Source organism: Lithobates pipiens, unplaced genomic scaffold, assembly GCF_037356315.1.
Source record: "Lithobates pipiens isolate NorthernLeopardFrog02 unplaced genomic scaffold, aLitPip1_a1.2 Scaffold_56, whole genome shotgun sequence".
NCBI lineage: Eukaryota > Metazoa > Chordata > Amphibia > Anura > Ranidae > Lithobates > Lithobates pipiens.
In genome coordinates, this window is record NW_027507878.1 from 1201907 (window position 1) to 1220185 (window position 18279).

Below are 18279 nucleotides of genomic sequence, written 5' to 3' on the forward strand. Positions count from 1 at the left end.
GTTTTGGCCACGCGAGATACGCTTGAGACATATGTTGCAAATAGCAGCGGTGCGATCTGATGCACTCGTCTCAAAAAAGGCCCACACCAAAGAACTTTTAGAATAACGCGCAGAGGCAGCGCCCTGCACAGGCGGAGCTCTGCAGTGTGATTCAGTCGGTGTGCTGCCCCTAAGCTGGCCCCCGGAGGGCATCCTGCCTCGTTGGAGATGTGGAATGAGAGGATCACCACCCCGAACGACACAAACCCTTGGTGGAAAGCGTTCAATGACCCCTGCAAGGAGCTGTGAGTAGACAAGAGATCATCGTTGCTTTACAAATTACATTTATTCCGGTTTTATTATTATTTATTATTCATTTGGTCCATTCCATCTGTTTAGATGCGGCATTCGTTATTTCGGATAATTCATACCTTAGGATAAATTTGTTACGTTCACTAACAGCCAAATTTGAAAGGAAATTCCAATACCTATAATTTAATAGTAAGGGCCGGTTCATACTGCAGGCGAGGCGAGGCGACACCGACTTGCCTCGCCGCGACCTGCCGCGACCTCAGCGGCAACTTGCAGATGACTTCTGTATAGAAGTCAATGCAAGTCGCCCCGAGGTCGCCCAGAAGTAGTACAGGAACCTTTTTTCTGAGTCGGAGCGACTCGAGTCGCTCCTCAGAACGGTTCTATTGTACAGAACGGGGGCGACTTGTCACACTGCGGCGAGGCGAGTCGTGTCGCCTCGCATCGCCCGCAGTGTGAACCGGCCCTTAGTTAGTTAGTTAGTTAGTTAGTTATTCTTTCGAATTTTCTGATTTTCTTTCTTATTTTGGGATCTTGGAATTTTTGAATTTACGAATTTACATATTTACGAATTGAGATGATAACGACGAATGACCTGGAAAAACGAGAAAAAATAAATAAAAATGAATGAGACAAAATCGAAATTTCTTTTCGGCAGTGGACATGTCTAGTTGAGCATTATGTAATGGTATGGGGGTGGGGGTGGGGGGGATTCATAGGGTATATACTGATAAAGGTGAACTAACCCTTAAAGTGAAGGTTTATTCTCTAATTTCACAGCAAAATAAATTTGGGCCAAGCAATTCCTCTTCTTCCCAGTAGTAAATAGAGTGCTGAGGGCCAACCAAATATCACCATAGAAGCTTCTGATCTGAGGTCTTTTTTGTAGGGGGGGGGGGGGGGGGAGCTTTGCTACATCCCACATTAAAATTATTTATAGAAATGTACAGAATATGGAAAATATAAAGGTAATAACAGTTTTAAGTTGTAGGAAGGTAAAGACGATGCTTTAGGCCCATCTGAAAGCTGAAGAGATGGATTGTCGGGCCGTAGACATCGGATTGAGGCTTCAATTACAGACATTTGTAGAACAGCAGGTGGTACTCGGATAACGGCTCTTCAACAGCTTGCAATGGCTCAGGTTGCAGCACCCACGCATCAGAGGGGCTAAAGCAGGAATTAAAAAAAAAAAAATGAAATGAAGATTAGCTAATACTTGTCACAGCTAAAAGATACAAAGTCAAATAGAAGAAAAACCGATCATTGTTATAGAACTCAACTCTAGAGAGAGAAGATAAGAGATGGACCCCCTATACAACTCATATATATATATATAGAGACAGCATTGATAGTTCTCTCCCCCCCCCCTCCTTTTCTGGTACGGGATGGGAGAGGAGACAGCTGATCTGCTCATTCTCCCGCCCCTCTCCTGTGTGTGCTCTGCAGGAAGTGTGAGCTTGTTAGCTTCACACTCGACTTCCCGTGGTACACACACAGAAGGAGAGTGACAGGGGGGGAGAAGGAGCAGATCGGCTGTCTCCTCTCCCATCCCATGCAAGAGAGGAAGGAGGGGGGAGCGAGAACTATCAATGCCAGCTCTGATGTTACTGGTTGCTAGATGCCAGGCGGCTCTAGCAACCAGTGGCCAGGAGTAGAGTCAGGTGGAGGGGGAGCCAACACCACGGCGGCTCTGTCCATCCCTGTCCCCTGCATTCCAGACTGCTCCCAGTCCCAGTGCCCATTTCTTTTTTGGTGGGAACAGTATAATGTTGGGGGACAATGGTCCCCTTCTCCCCCTCCCCCAGTGACACCACTGTCAGTGCTCATCAGGGCAACCCTGGGCCCCCAGCCCCTGGGCTTGAGTCACTTTTGGGCCCTACCTTCTATACATTACCGTATTTATCGGCGTATAACAGGCGCTGGCGTATAACATACACCCCAAACTTACATTTAAACGCCCATCAATGCAGCCTTATCAGTGTCCATCTGCAGCCATGTCCATCATCTGCAGCCTTGTCAGTGTAGTCTTGTCATTTGCAGTCTTGAAGTTTAAAAATGGCGCCGCCAAGATACAGAGTCCTGTGTATCTCGGTGGCTCTCAGGTCCTCTTGGCGGCTCTCGGGGCCTCTCGCAGTCCCGAGCAGAGCCGAGAGTAGCCGAGTGTACTCGGCTCGGCTCACAGTCACGCCCAGTCCCTGTGTTATGTCCATCATAGGGCAGGACTGGGCGTGACTGTGAGCGGTGCCGAGTACCCAGGCCATGTATCTCGGCGGGGCCCCCTATTGGGCGGGGCCCATGGGCTTGAGCCCAGTCAAGCCCAATGGTAAGTCCTGCCCTGGTGCTCATCAGTGCCGCCTCATCAGTGCCCATCAGTCCCGCCTCATCATTACCAACTCATCAGTGCCCATCACTGCAGCCTTATCAGCGCACATCAGTGAAGGAGAAAAATTACCTGTTTCTTTAGTAAAAAATAAAAAACCCAGAGGTCATTACCCACTTTCAGACCGGACCAATTTGCTGGTCAAAGACCAGACCACTTTTTGCGATTCGGCACTGCGTTGCTTTAACTGACAATTGCGCGGTCATGCGACGTGGCTCCCAAACAAAATTGATGTCCTTTTTTTCCCCACAAATAGAGCTTTCTTTTGGTGGTATTTGATCACCTCTGCGGTTTTTATTTTTTGCGCTATAAACAAAAATAGAGCGACAATTTTGAAAAAAAAACGCATTAATTTTTACTTTTTGTTATAATAAATATCCTCCAAAAATATATAAAAAAACATTTTTTTCCCTCAGTTTAGGCCGATACGTATTCTTCTACATCTTTTTGGTTTAAAAAATCGCAATAAGCGATTATTGATTGGTTTGCGCAAAAGTTATAGCGTTTACAAAATAGGGATAGTTTTATAGCATTTTTATTAATAATTTTTTATTATTTTTTTTCTACTAGTAATGGTGGCGATCAGCGATTTTTATTGTGACTGCGACATTGTGGGGGACCCATCGGACATTTTTGACACATTTTTGGGACCATTGTCATTTATACAGTAATCACTGCTATATAAATGCAGTGATTCCTGTGTAAATGACACTGGCAGTGAAGGGGTTAACCAGTGGGTGGCAGTGTAGGGGTTAAGTGTTCCTAGGGGTGTGTTACTAACTGTGGGGGGGTTGGGCTTTCATTTAGTGAACACTGATCTCTGCTCCAATCACATGGAGCAGAGATCAGCGTCACTAGTTGCTAGGCAGAATGGAGAAATGCTGTTTACAACGGCATTTCTTAATTTGGCCGCTCCGTGAGACGATCGCGGGTATGCCCGCGGCGATCGAGTCCGCGGGTCCCGCGACCGGACTCACGGGGGTCCCGACCAGCATGGCAGGGTGGCAAATTTAAAGGGACGTACATGTACGCCCATTTGCCTGCCCGTGCCATTCTGTCGACGTACATCGTCGTGCGCTGGTCGGCAAGTGGTTAAATAGCACCAAAAGAAAGCTCTATTTGTGTAAAAAAAAAAAATGATAACAATTTTGTTTGGGTACATTGTTACATGACCGCGGTATTGTCATTCAAAGTGCAACAGAGATGAAAGCTGAAAATTGATCTGGGCAGGAAGGGGGTTTAAGCGCTCGGTAGGCAAGTGGTTATATCTGCAGATCTGTAAAATATTAACAGATGAGAGCCCTTCCATCTCAATTATTATGGCAAAGCGCAAAAAAGAGAAAATGACGAGCATTCTACGGAATTCCGTTGAGAAATTTTGGAACGCTTTGTTATTGGGTCTATTGTATTTACAGCAATGCAAACGTATCTTCCCTTTTTTTTTCTTTTTATATCTTTATTTTGCATGATAACACACTGATTTTTGGGCTGGTATATTATCTATGGCAACCAATGTTATAGTTTGCTTATGTTTTGATTGCCTATATTTTTTGCTTAAACTCAATAAAAATATTGAAAGTAGAAGACACTCCACATACCCTTGAAACCAACTTTCGTGGCGAAGCAACGGTCTTTGCCCTTTGTACAGGTCACAGTGGAGGTTGTCCCAGTACCGGAGCTCTTCAGACACTTCAGAGCCTCACCTAGAACAATAGATATACAGTGATTAGCAGAACACAGACAGAGACCTCCAAATTTCTCTATCGAGCTGATGATGCACTGAAATCCCAAGCCACATTGTCAGGTGATCCCCGGCCGGACTATAGAACACCTAAACCTTATGTTATGGAGATGAGGAAAGTGGGAGGAGTTCTGCAGTCCAGAAGAAGAGACCAGCAGCTACAAATACTGCAGCTGCTGACTTTTAAAATAATGACACTTACCCACCCAGAGCGCCCGCGATGTCGGCACCCGAAGCAGATCTCTCAATTGTCTCTCGGGTGCTGCCGCCGCCATCTTGGCTATGGGAATCAGGAAGTGGAGCCTTGCGCAATAAGGATGGTCCGCGCTGTCTCTGGGATCCGTGTGTTTCCCAGCAGACAGCGGGGGGACCTTCGAAAAGGGGCGTAGATATCTGCGGAAAGGGGCGTACATTCTGCAGATATCTATGCCGGAAGTGGGTGCAGGTACCTGTACTGTACAGGCACCTGCACCCCCCTCCTCCCTAAAAGGATGCCAACTGTGGCGCCGGAGGGGGGGAGGGTTCCAATGAGCGGAAGCTCCACTTTAAGCAGTGGTACTGCTGCCTTTACAGCTTTGGGGGGGGGGGGGGGGGGGGGTGCACAATAAACGTAGCTCTTCCACGTGTTTATATAAGTGATACTAAAGGTAGATTAAAAATAAATAAATAATAACAAACATAATACTTAAAGTGGAAGTAAACCCATCCATAAAACAGTTTGATTTCTGGCATGTGCCGGTAGTGTAACACTCCCATTGGTTGTGCTCTCAACCAAACTGTCAAACCATCCAAAGGCTGGTGTCATAACTGATCACATGTGCAGTAGGGGCCACAAGCAGACAAGAATAGTCAGGTACACGCCAAAAGGTCAGGATCACAGGCAAACAGGGATAGTCAAAGACACGCCAAAGTCAGTAACGGAAAACAGTAGCAGAGCACACGGCAGGAAACAGGAAGCCAAACACACAAAGGAATACACAATTGTTGATCAGCACTGTTGGCTTGCAGTGCACAGGTTAATATAGGGCTCCCTGATAGGGCCTGGGGTGGAGCCATGCTTAGAGGAGAGGTTATAAAAACCACCAGGTGGAAGTGGCTGGCCTCTTAGTCTGAACACATGAGGGGAGGTAAGCAAACACAGGAAGATCACTGCATAACCACGACACACATATTATGCCATTTCCAAGTTCTCCCCTCATAATATACAGTAGGTATAAATTAGCCAATAAATATGGGCTGAAGACCACATATCTAATTCTGTCATTTATGATTGGATTGGCTAAATATTAGCTATAAAATATAGGCCGAAGGCTAATTAACCAATTTACTGCATGGGTCTTCTAAATCTTGTCAACTGTAACATGTAGTACCAACTTTCTATGGGATTAAAACCACTTCCTCTTCCCCACTATCCCCCCCGCCCCTTCTCATGTGCTGGGGAATTAATGAAAAATGAAAGTAACCAATTTGCATTTCCGTTCCTCCTCAAGGGCTGGTAAAGTAGAGCAATACGAACTAACCTGCACTATTGGGTCTACCCAGTTCACATGTAGTATGAACACACACATATAATATCTCCCTCCAGACCCAACAGTGTCCTACACAACAATTGTTGGGGGGTCCTCCTTTCCCCTGAGCAAGATCTCCTTATGTTGAAAATATTTTAAAAATACTTTGGAATGCTTTAGAATATTCTAAAATATTTCAAACATAGTCTTTCCCTGAAATAAGTTTCCCCTAATTGGAAAGATAATACACACACTATTAAAGAGGAAGTAAACCCTGATGAGTTTACTTCCTCTTTCATTCCCTGCAAAGGTAAAGCATAATTGACTAATATGCATCGCATCGCATCGCATCGCATAGTAGTCCATTATGTGTCACTTACCTGACACAGGAGCCAGCGAAGTCACCGCTGTCCCCTGTAGTCCGGCGCATCCATCTTGTTGGTGGGGTCTCGCAGCTCCGCCGCTGTCCTTCGGCGAAGCCGCGATGACGTCACTCCCGCGCATGCGCACGGGAGCCGACACGCGCGGCAGCTCCGTCGCGGAGAATGCCGCGCTCAGTGCGCCTGCGCGCCGCTGTCTACGGCACATGCGCCGTAGACAGCGGTGCCCGTTTTTGGGCAAATATCTCCTAAACCATATAGGTTTAGGAGATATTGCTTGGACCTACAGGTAAGCCTTAATCTAGGCCTTACCTGTAGGTCAAAGTGGTTTGTAAGGGTTTACAACCCCTTTAAATGCATACACTGTATTCCACCTGTCGCTATGTTATAGTTATTTGTATCCTTACCAGGGCCGTCTTTAATATTGATTGGACCCTGGGCAAAACTTTTCTTGCCCCCCCCCCCCCCCATGCAGTTTCGCTCTCCACCTGCTCTGAGACATAAAATAAATAACAGCTAGACCCAAATCAGTTTACTGTATCAGATCAGGCAGCTATTGCGATTGGTTGCCAGAGGTTACAGTGTATCATTACCGCTCACTGACTGGTTTCTAGAGGTTACAGAACACATTACAGCTCACTGGTTAGTTGCTAGAGGTTACAGCACATGATTTCTGCTTGTTGATTGGTTGCTAGAGATTACTGTGGAGATGACCTCAGGGGGGGCATGATATACATATCAATGCCGCTGGCCTCCAGTATTTACATATGAATGCCGGTAATTTACATGTAAACACAGGGTCTGCAGGTGAGTCATCTGTACACAACAATAGGGCAGAGCTGGGCAGCATTAGTAGCAGCACTTCACACTGAGATATTGGGACACAGCACAGGAGTAAAACCTCAAGGGGCGAGGAAATTTAAACCAGGATAGTTGGTAAGTATGAAGCAGCTGCTTTGGGCCCCACAACAATGACAGGGCACAGGGCAGCTGCCCCTTTTGCCCTGCCTTAAAAATGGCCTGATCCTTACTATCTGTACAGGGCACACATATTTTATTTTATTATTTCCATTCATTCATTTTAATCTTATTATAGAATAGATATTGTTATTGATTCTCTTTGATATTTTAAATTTTAATTTAAATTCTTTATTCTATGTAATGGGCAATTGGCATGTGATTAGAATGGTGTGTTAGCAATTGGCTTGCTTATACAATGTGTTGCAGCGCTCCACGTCCTAATATAATAACAAACAAACCAATAGGTTAAGCCTGTGTATATCCCCTCTCCATGTCCCCCCGTTTTTTTTTTTATGTGCGTACAAATGGGAGACCCTGCGTAATAGAGGAGGAGGGTACTAGCGCAAATATGGGAGTAATGTAAGGGACTCCCATACCTAAAATGGCGCCTTTGGACCGCGCAAGCGCAGTGGAGCACTGCACCCTATTTAAAGTCGGAAGGTGCACCAATATGGCCACTCCAGAAGACGTCACTCTGACGAAACGCGCAGGGCCTGGTCACATTACGTGTATCTTCCCCACAGCCACAGCGGCCGGCGGTTTCTTGTAAACAAAGCGTTTTTTTTCTGTCTTCACATGTGAGTAGTCACTTTTTGTTTTTAATAAAGTGGATTGTACATACATACTACACTATGGATATGTTTCTTCCTTTGATACATACACCAATGGAGGTCTAATACCAACGGAGGAGCGAACATCCCCCCAGCACACCAGCAGCAGATGCCAGTTAGCAGCACAGTGGCTTATACTGTGAAAGCCCATCTACCCCAGCTGGGGTGAGAGTTCTGGTGAGAGCATTCACATTATTACAGCACAGAGTGGCGCACCGGGGAGGATTGCCTTCTCTATATTGAAGATACCAGCACTTTGCACTAGTCACTTTAATTCACTGTCATATGGGGCAATTCTTTTTCCAATTAATTTTGGATGTGGTTTCGATTCTACTTGACTTTGATTTTGTATTATGGTTCTTGTAAAATGAACTTGATTTGATGTTAAAGTCATCCATGAAATAATTTAATTTAATTTTAGTTTAACCACTTGAGACCCGCGCTATAGCCGAATGACGGCTACATCGCGGAACTCCTTTGCCTGGACTACGTCTATTGACGTAGTCCCGTGCACGAGCGGCCTGCGCGCCCCCTGAGGGGCGCGCGCGGCGCTCTCTGTGATCGGCGAGTCTATGAGACTCGCCTGATCACCGAACCTAACAAGGGGTCGATCCTGACCCCTTATCACGTGATCAGCTGTCAGCCAATGACAGCTGATCATGTGATATAACGGAGCCGTAATCGGCTATTATTCCTCCTCGCGCTGACAGCGCTAGGAGAAAAAAAAAGAGCCGATCACCGGCGGCCGTGATCGGGACATCAGTCCCGATCGCGGCCAGCCCTGCCAGCGCCCACCTGCCCCCTGCCAGTGCCCACCTGCCCCCTCATCACTAAGCATAATAAAAAAATAAGTGCCCCCCGTCAGTGCCACCCAGCAGTGCCCATAGTGCCACCCAGCAGTGCCCACAGTGCCACCCAGCAGTGCCCATAGTGCCACCCAGCAGTGCCACCCAGCAGTGCCCACAGTGCCACTCAGCAGTGCCCACAATCTGCCTCAACAAAGGTGCTTCACCCCAGTGCCACATATCCGTGCCCATCAGTGTCATCTACCAGTGCTCATCAGTGCCCAGCAGTGCCGCCCATCAGTGCCCAGCAGTGCCACCTATCAGAGCCACCTATCAGTGCCACCTATCAGTGCCTATCAGTCCCATCTATCAGTGGTACCTATCAGTGCCCCTTAGTGCCACCCATCCGTGCCACCCATCTGTCCCATCTTATCTGTGCCCATCTTTGCCCATCAGTGCCGCCTTATCTGTGCCCATCGGTGCCGCCTTATCTGTGCCTATTAGTGCCACCTTAACTATGCCTATCAGTGCCCACCAGTGCAGCCTATCAATGCCCACCAATGCAGCCTATCAGTGCCCACCAATGCAGCCTATTAGTGCCCACCAGTGCAGCCTATCAGTGCCGCCTCATCAGCGCACTTCAATGAAGGAGAAAAATGACCTGTTTGCAAAATTTTATAACAAACTATTAAACATGATTTTTTTTTTTTTTTGCATCTTTTTTTGTTTGTTTAGCAAAAAATAAAACTCCGAGCTGTAACTAAATACCACCAAAAGAAAGCTCTATTTGTGGGAAAAAAATAATAAAAATTTCATTTGGGTACAGTGTTGTATGACCGCGCAATTGTCATTCAAAGTGCATCAGCGCTGAAAGCTGAAAATTGGTCTGGGACTGAGGGGGGTTTAAGTGCCCAGTAAGCAAGTGGTTAATTGGCACATGTTTCAGCACTTTCCATGCGATTACACAGTATATTAATTAATATTATTGTTTAATTAATGAATTTAGTATAGTTGTTTAGTTATCTTCCCCTTTTCTTGGGACACTCCTACATTTAAAGCATGTAATTGTGAGAAAGTATTGCACAAGAGGATCACGTAAATTAGCACAACCCCTCCGTTAAGGATTGGTATAACTCACACTAGGTTTAGCGCCACTATCTATTTTTTCGTATTTTTAATCCCAGTACCCTCTCCCCTGCTTTGGGGTTGGCGGTTTCCATATAGAGGCAGCTCTAACCCATTTGTTACCAACGGTCTGAACAGTCCGTAGCGCAACTTTGTCTAATTGCTTATATTCTTCTAAGCCAGGGATATGCAATTAGCGGACCTCCAGCTGTTGCAAAACTACAAGTCCCATCATGCCTCTGCCTCTGGGTGTCATGTTTGTGGCTGTCAGAGTCTTGCTATGCCTCATGGGACTTGTAGTTCTGCAACAGCTGGAGGTCCACTAATTACATATCCCTGTAATCTAAGCAGTTGTCTAGAAAACCGAAACTGAAAATAGTTGACGCTCACAAAGCTGGAGAAGGCTATAAGAAGATAGCGAAGCGTTTTCAGATGTCAATATCCTCTGTTCGGAATGTAATTGTCACGTACCTGGTATAGGAGCCCAGAATGCAGGAAGCGGCCTCTCGTAAGCCTCTGGCTCGAGAATCCCTGGAGGTGGGAACAGGAGTTCTAGAGTTCAGAGGGCACAAGTGCTGAGCTGGTGAAGGACAGGTCCGGACCTTGAGTAGTGGAGGAACCACAGAAGGGCTGGAAATGTAGACACCCGGTAGGCTGGTCAGATAGCAGCAGGCACAGGCGGTCAGGCTGGAATGGCAGGTAGCAGACAGCAGGCACCAGCAGGCACAGGCGGTCAGGCTGGAACAGCTGGTAGCAGACAGCAGACAACAGCAGGCACAGGGGGTCAGGCTGGAACAGCTGGTAGCAGACAGCAGACAACAGCAGGCACAGGCGGTCAGGCTGGAACAGCTGGTAGCAGACAGCAGACAACAGCAGGCACAGGCGGTCAGGCTGGAACAGCTGGTAGCAGACAGCAGACAACAGCAGGCACAGGGGGTCAGGCTGGAATGGCTGGTGGCAGACAGCAGACAGCAGCAGGCACAGGCGGTCAGGCTGGAACAGCTGGTGGCAGACAGCAGACAGCAGCAGGCACAGGCAGTCAGGCTGGAACAGCAAGTGGCAGAAGCAAAGCTCAAAGTACAAGCCGGGTCGGTAACAGGCGGGCAGCAACGGTACACAGGAAGAGACAGAAGCGTGGTCAGACAGGCCGGAGGTCAGAGGCTGGCAGCAAGCAGACGTCGTCAGGAACAAGCCGGGTAACAAGAATCAGGGACAATCAGGTAGCAGAAGACAGAATAACCGGACACGCTGTAGACTGGACAGCACAGAGGCACAGTAACAGGTTCCTTAAGTAGCCCTTTGGGCGCCAAGAACGGTCGCACGGTGTGTCTGCGCGAGCCCGCGTGAAACCGTGCGCCCGTTCGTACCATCGCGCACCCGCGTGCGTCCGTTCGCGCCAACGCGCGCCCATGGATACTGGTTAGTTCTAAACGTGGGGATTCCGTGAGCAGGCCTTCCATATGCCACTGGATTCCGGGGATGACCATGACAGTAATTAAGAAATGGCAGTCACCAGGAACAGTGGAAGTTAAAGCAAGATCTGGAAGACCAAGAAAAATATCAGACAGAACAGCTCGCAGGATTGTGAGAAAAGCAATTCAAAACCCACGTTTGACTGCACGATTCCTCCAGAAAGATCTAGCAGACACTGGAGTTGTGGTACAATAGTCCACTATAAAGAGATACTTGTACAAATATGGTCTGCATTGGAAGAGTCATCAGAAGAAAACCTCTTCTACGTCCTCACCACAAAAATCAGCTTTTGAACTTTGTAAATGAACATATAGACAAGCCTGAGGCATTTTGGAAACAAGTTCTGTGGACCGATGAGGTTAAAATAGAACTTTTTGGCCGCAATGAGAAAAGGTACGTTTAGAGAAGAAAGGGCACAGAATTTAATGAAAAGAACCTCTGTCCAACTGTTAAGCATGGGGGTGGATCAATCGTGCTTTGGGGTTGTATTGCAGCCAGTGGCACAGGGAACATTTCACGAGTAGAAGAAAAAATGGATTCAATAAAATTTCAGCAAATTTTGGATGGTAACTTGATGCCATCTGTGAAAAGTTAAAGAGAGGATGGCTTCTACAGATGGATAATGATCCTAAACACACCTCAAAATCCACGGGGGGATTACATCAAGAGACGTAAACTGAAGGTTTTGCCATGACCTTCACAATCTCCTGACCTCAACATTATTGAAAATCTATGGATAGACTTTAAAAGAGCAGTGCGTGACAGACAGCCCAGAAATCTCAAAGAACTGGAAGACTTTTGTCAGGAAGAATGGGCAAACATACCTCAAACAAGAATTGAAAGACTCTTGGCTGGCTACAAAAAGCGTTTACAAGCTGTGATACTTGCCAAAGGGGGCAGTACAAGATATTAACTCTGCAGGGTGCCCAAACTTTTGCAGATGCCATTTTTTTTGTTTTCTGAAATTTTGAAAGTGTAAATGATGGAAATAAAATATAACTTTTTTTTTTTTACATATTATAATAATAATATGTAAGCGAAAGAAAAGAAGAAAAATCAGGCGGGGGAATCAAAAATACTAAGGCACCTCATCCCAGTGTAGGTAAATTGAAAAATTGGAAGAAAAGAGAAAGAGGGATTATTGCGGTGCCGGATACTTTGAGCTATCGTGTAAAGGAAGAAAATGTTTTTTGTTGTTTTTTTGTATAGGTACTAACCCCAATGATGGGGTAAAAAAAAGAAAGAAAAAAAGATGATATAGCATATATTAAAATAGAAAAATTGTTTTGTTTATTGAATACAGTTTTTTTTCTAAAAAAACACAGAAGAAATAATCAAAGTGACACACAAACCACATTGATTAATTTGTGATTTAAAAATCCATGTCTATTCATTCACTTCGGTTGAGGTTATATTGGCTGATTCGAGAATATCCCAACATGTTTCGCCTTAACAAAGGCTTCTTCAGGGGAGCCAATATTCAACACCAAGAGGTTTTCGACAGGACACACTATAAACATAACAGAAACAACAAAAACAAAAACAACAAAAAATGTAAAATGGAGCTGGAAGTATGGTGCAGCCGAACCCCCCCGCTTCACTAGTTTATAGAAAAATAATAAATTCTTATTATCATATTATATTATATTATTATTATCATTCTTATTTTTTCTTCTCTTTTTTTTATTTTATTTTTTTTCTATAAACTAGTGCAAGATTTTTTTTTTCCTTTGTCCCGTGTCCAATCACAGCGGGAGCCAATCAGCTGATCATTCTGAGGAGAGGCAGAACGGCGATCTACTTATGTAAACAAGGCAGATTGTGGTTCTGCCAGAGGAGAAAATTGAGATCTTGCGTTCCGCTAAGCAGAAACAGAGACACAGTTAGAAAGCACTCCACAGTTAGAAAGCACTCCTTAGGCGCACACTTAACTCTTTGATCGCCCCCGATGTAAACTCCTTCCTTGCCAGTGTCATTAGTACAGTACCAGTGCATTTATTTTTTTTATTTTTATTTTTTAGCACTGATCACTGTAAAAATGTCACTGATCCCCCAAAAAGTGTCAAAAGTGTCACTTATGCCGCGTACACACGATCGCACATTCCGACAAGAAAATCCATTGTTTTTTTTTTTTTGCATACACACGGTGACAGAAAGTTGGTCGGAAATTGCGAACGTCAAGAACGCGGTAGGTACAACACGTACGACAAATCAAGAAAAATTAAGTTCAATAGCCAGTGCGGCTCTTCTGCTTGATTCCGAGCATGCGTGGCACTTTGCGCATCGGAATTGTGCAAACGCGATCGGAATTTACCACAACGGATTTAGTTGTCGGACAATTCGAGATCCAGATCTCAAATTTTTTGTGCGTCGGATTTTCCGATGGAAAAAGTCAGATGCAGCCCACACACGGTCGGAATTTCCGTCAACAAGCTCCGATCGAACATTTGCCATCGGAAAGTCCGACCGTGTGTGTACGGGGCATAATAGTGTCCGGTTTGTCCACCGCGATGTCGCAGTCCTGCTAAAAATTCCCGAACGCCATCATTAGTATTAAAAAAAAAAAGAATAAATAAAAATTCCATAAAAATATCTCCTAGTTTGTAGACGATATAACTTTTGCGCAAATCATTCAATATATGCTTATTGGGATTTATTTTACCAAAAACATGTAGCAGTGTGTGTGTGTGTGTATATATATATATATATATAGATAGCTATAGCCTAAATTTATGAAGAAATTCGATTTTTTTACTTTTTTTTTTTTTTATTGTGAATGTTTTATAGCACAAAGTAAAATAAATAAATAAATAAATAATAATATATATATATATATATATATATATATATATATATATATATATATATATATATATATATATATATATTTTTTTTTTTTTTTTTGCAAAATTGTCTTTTTTTTGTTTATAGCGCAAAAAATAAAAACCGCAGAGATGATCAAATACCACCAAAAGAAATCTCTATTTGCGAGGGGAAAAAAAAAACACATCAATTTGATTTGGGTACAACGTCGCACGACCGCGCAATTGCCAGTTAAATAGCAAAAAAATGGCCTGGTCAGGAAGGGGGTAAAACCTCCTAGAGCTAAAGTAGTTAAAGTGAACTCAGAATCAGTGAAACGTTTTTCATTTTTTCCCCTTTTAGTACAAATTAACAAATATTCAGAAGAACAAAATATAATGATAATTGAGGTGACCCTGTTGCGGGTGGACATGTTTCGTATATAACGCATTGTTATATACGGGACTCTAGGATAATAAAACAAACAATATTAGAGATGTTCTTACTTACCGTGGATGAAGAGGAGCCCCAGGATTAGGAGAGAGATCACAGCCTTCATCATGATGTTCTGTAGGCTCTGCTATGAACTGTGTTGGGGCCCCGGGACCCAATACCTTTATGACTGGGGGGGCGGAGCCATGTCACTGCTGGTCACATGTCAGAAAGAGTTTCCCCCATGACTCCTGCTGCCAATATTTGATCGGCATTGTTAAACAGAATCCGTTTAAAACTGTACAATGACCCCTCATTAATCAGGGAAAGGTACAAGGTGTTATTCCAGCAGGAACATTTTTTTTTTCTGGCAAATTTCTGTGTTTTTATATACAGTATACTAGAAAGAGACGATCAATTGCAATGTGAAGCAGAATGTATGGGAGAGGAGTGTGGCAGTATGACACGGGGGATAAAATCACCATGTATAAATACATAAGGGGGATATGATCACCATGTATAAATATATAAGGGGGGATATGATCACCATGTATAAATACATAAGGGGGGATATGATCACCATGTATAAATACATAAGGGGGTATGATCTCCATGTATAAATACATAAGGGGGGATATGATCTCCATATATAAATACATAAGGGGGGATATGATCACCATGTATAAATATATAAGGGGGGATATGATCTCCGTGTATAAATACATAAGGAGGGATATGATCTCCATGTATAAATACATAAGGGGGGTATAATCACCATGTATAAATACATAAGGGGGGATATGATCTCCATGTATAAATATATAAGGAGGGATATGATCTCCATGTATAACTACATAAGGGTGGGATATGATCCCCATGTATAAATACATAAGGGGGGATATGATCTCCATGTATAAATACATAAGGGGGGATATGATCTCCATGTATAAATACATAAGGGGGATATGATCTCTATGTATAAATACATAAGGGGGATATGATCTCCATGTATAAATACATAAGGGGGGATATGATCTCCATGTATAAATATATAAGGGGGGATATGATCTCCATGTATAAATATATAAGGGGGATATGATCTCCATGTATAAATACATAAGGGGGGATATGATCTCGATGTATAAATACATAAGGGGGGATATGATCTCCATGTATAAATACATAAGGGGGGATATGATCTCCATGTATAAATACATAAGGGGGGATATGATCTCCATGTATAAATACATAAGGGGGGATATGATCTCCATGTATAAATACATAAGGAGGATATGATCTCCATGTATAAATACATAAGGGGGGATATGATCTCCATGTATAAATACATAAGGGGGGATATGATCTCCATGTATAAATACATAAGGGGGATATGATCTCCATGTATAAATAAGGGGGGGATATGATCTCCATGTATAAATACATAAGGGGGATAGAAGAGGCAAAAAATTATTCAAACACCATTAAAGTCTATGGGACACGAACATGAAAAATCAAAAGTTCTAATTTTAAAGGCTTGTATGCATGGTATTGCCATAAAAGTTTTAAAAAGGGCTTGTTTTTTCCAGGAGCAGTGATTTTAATAATGCTTAAAAAATGCGAAAAAAAAAAAAATTCCTTTAAATATCGCCCCTGAGGGGTGTCTATAATATGCCTGTAAAGTGTCACATTCTTCCCGTGATTAGTACAATATCACAGCAAAATGAAATTTCTAAAGGAAAAAAATGTCATTTAAAACTATACACGCAACTGTAATGTATTGTTGGGTCCCAGCAATATAGATGAAAATCATTGAAAAAAAACGGCATGGGTCCCACTCCCCAGTCCATTACAAGGCCCTTTGGGTCTGGTATGGATATTAAGGGGAACCCCGCACAAACATAAAAAATGAAAAAAAAAAGACCAGTATTGCCAAACAGGATCTGTTCACATCATGAGACATGAGTACAATGATTTCTCTGTATTCAGGGAAGGATGGGGAAAGTTACTGGGCTTTATTCCACTAGGAACAGTCTGTATTCTGGACAATTACTGTGCTCTACATACACATAATAAACAACCTTTTATGTATGCAAGAGTGCATGTTCCAGAACAATCAATTCCAATGTGCATTAGAGGGATGGAGAGGGTATGGTAGTGAGAATAATGTACAGGAGAGGAGTGTGGAGTATGATCTCCATATATAAATACATAAAGGGGGATATGATCTCCATATATAAATACATAAGGGGGGATATGATCTCCATGTATAAATACATAAGGGGGGATATGATCTCCATGTATAAATACATAAGGGGGGATATGATCTCCATGTATAAATACATAAGGGGGATATGATCTCCATGTATAAATACATAAGGGGGTATGATCTCCATGTATAAATACATAAGGGGGGATATGATCTCCATGTATAAATACATAAGGGGGATATGATCTCCATGTATAAATACTTAAGGGGGATATGATTTCCGTTTATAACTACATAAGGTGGGGATATGATTTCTATGTAGAAATACATAAGGGGGGATATGATCACTGTGTATAAATACATAAGGGGGGATATGATCTCCATGTATAAAGGCATAAGGGGGATATGATCTCCATGTATAAATACATAAGGGGGGATGTGATCTCCATGTATAAATACTTAAGGGGGATATGATTTCCGTGTATAACTACATAAGGGGGGATATGATCTCCATGTATAAATACATAAGGGGGATATGATCTCCATGTATAAATACTTAAGGGGGATATGATTTCCGTGTATAACTACATAAGGGGGGATATGATCACTGTGTATAAATACATAAGGTAGGATATCATCCCTCTCGAAAATCGCAAAAGTTTGGACCCGAATCGCGAAGCCTATTAAAGTCTATCGCACTCGAACTTGAAAAATCAAAAGTCCCCATTCTGAAGGCTTATATGCAAGTTAAAAAAAAGGGTATGGGGCCCGGGTACTGCCCTGGGGGACATGTTCCAATGCTATTTTTTATTTTAAAAGATCGCTTTTAAAGGAGCAGTGATTTTAATGATCCTTAAAGTGAAACAATAAAAATGATCTACTTAGTCTGCCTGTAAAGTGGCGCATCTGTACCATGTATAGAACCTGCTGCAGCAAAACTGACATTTGTAAAGGGGAAAAAAAAAGACATTTAAATTGATTTTCCCTGCAAACTTTCCTTATTTTGTAAAACAATGGCTTGGTGATATGATCACCATGTACAGTATAAATACATAAGGGGGGATATGATCACCATGTACAGTATAAATACATAAGGGGGGATATGATCACCATGTACAGTATAAATATATAAGGGGGATATGATCACCATGTATAAAGGCATAAGGGGGATATGACCGCCATGTATAAATACATAAGGGGGGATATGATCTCCATGTATAAAGGCATAAGGGGGATATGATCTCCATGTATAAATACATAAGGGGGGTATGATCTCCATGTATTGGGGGAGCAGACATCATGGGCTGAAAGTATGGAACGGTTGGATGAGAACCCAGAAATTAGCCGACGAAGGATACGATGGAGGAGGAGGGATATTAAGCCCTCAGACTCCTCCTACAAATTCAGGCTAGCCTGTGGCCAGCCTTCCAACTTGTAGTCGGAGTCTTCTCTTGGAAACACAATAATCCTACCAACTACCAAGACCTGAGGTGTGCCTTGGCCTGCCTGCTCAGTATGCCTAAAA

General features: G+C 43.4%; 1 long non-coding RNA gene across 1 annotated transcript in view; it reads right to left on the minus strand.

The window, feature by feature from the left end:
• LOC143958068 (uncharacterized) overlaps positions 1–14685 on the minus strand; it is a 37020-nt gene extending 22335 nt beyond the window's left edge. Inside the window, exon 1 of the long non-coding RNA XR_013270086.1 lies at positions 14627–14685. This is a non-coding gene — a long non-coding RNA (uncharacterized LOC143958068). The remainder of the gene's footprint in view (positions 1–14626) is intronic.
• Positions 14686–18279: the final 3594 nt, after the last annotated feature.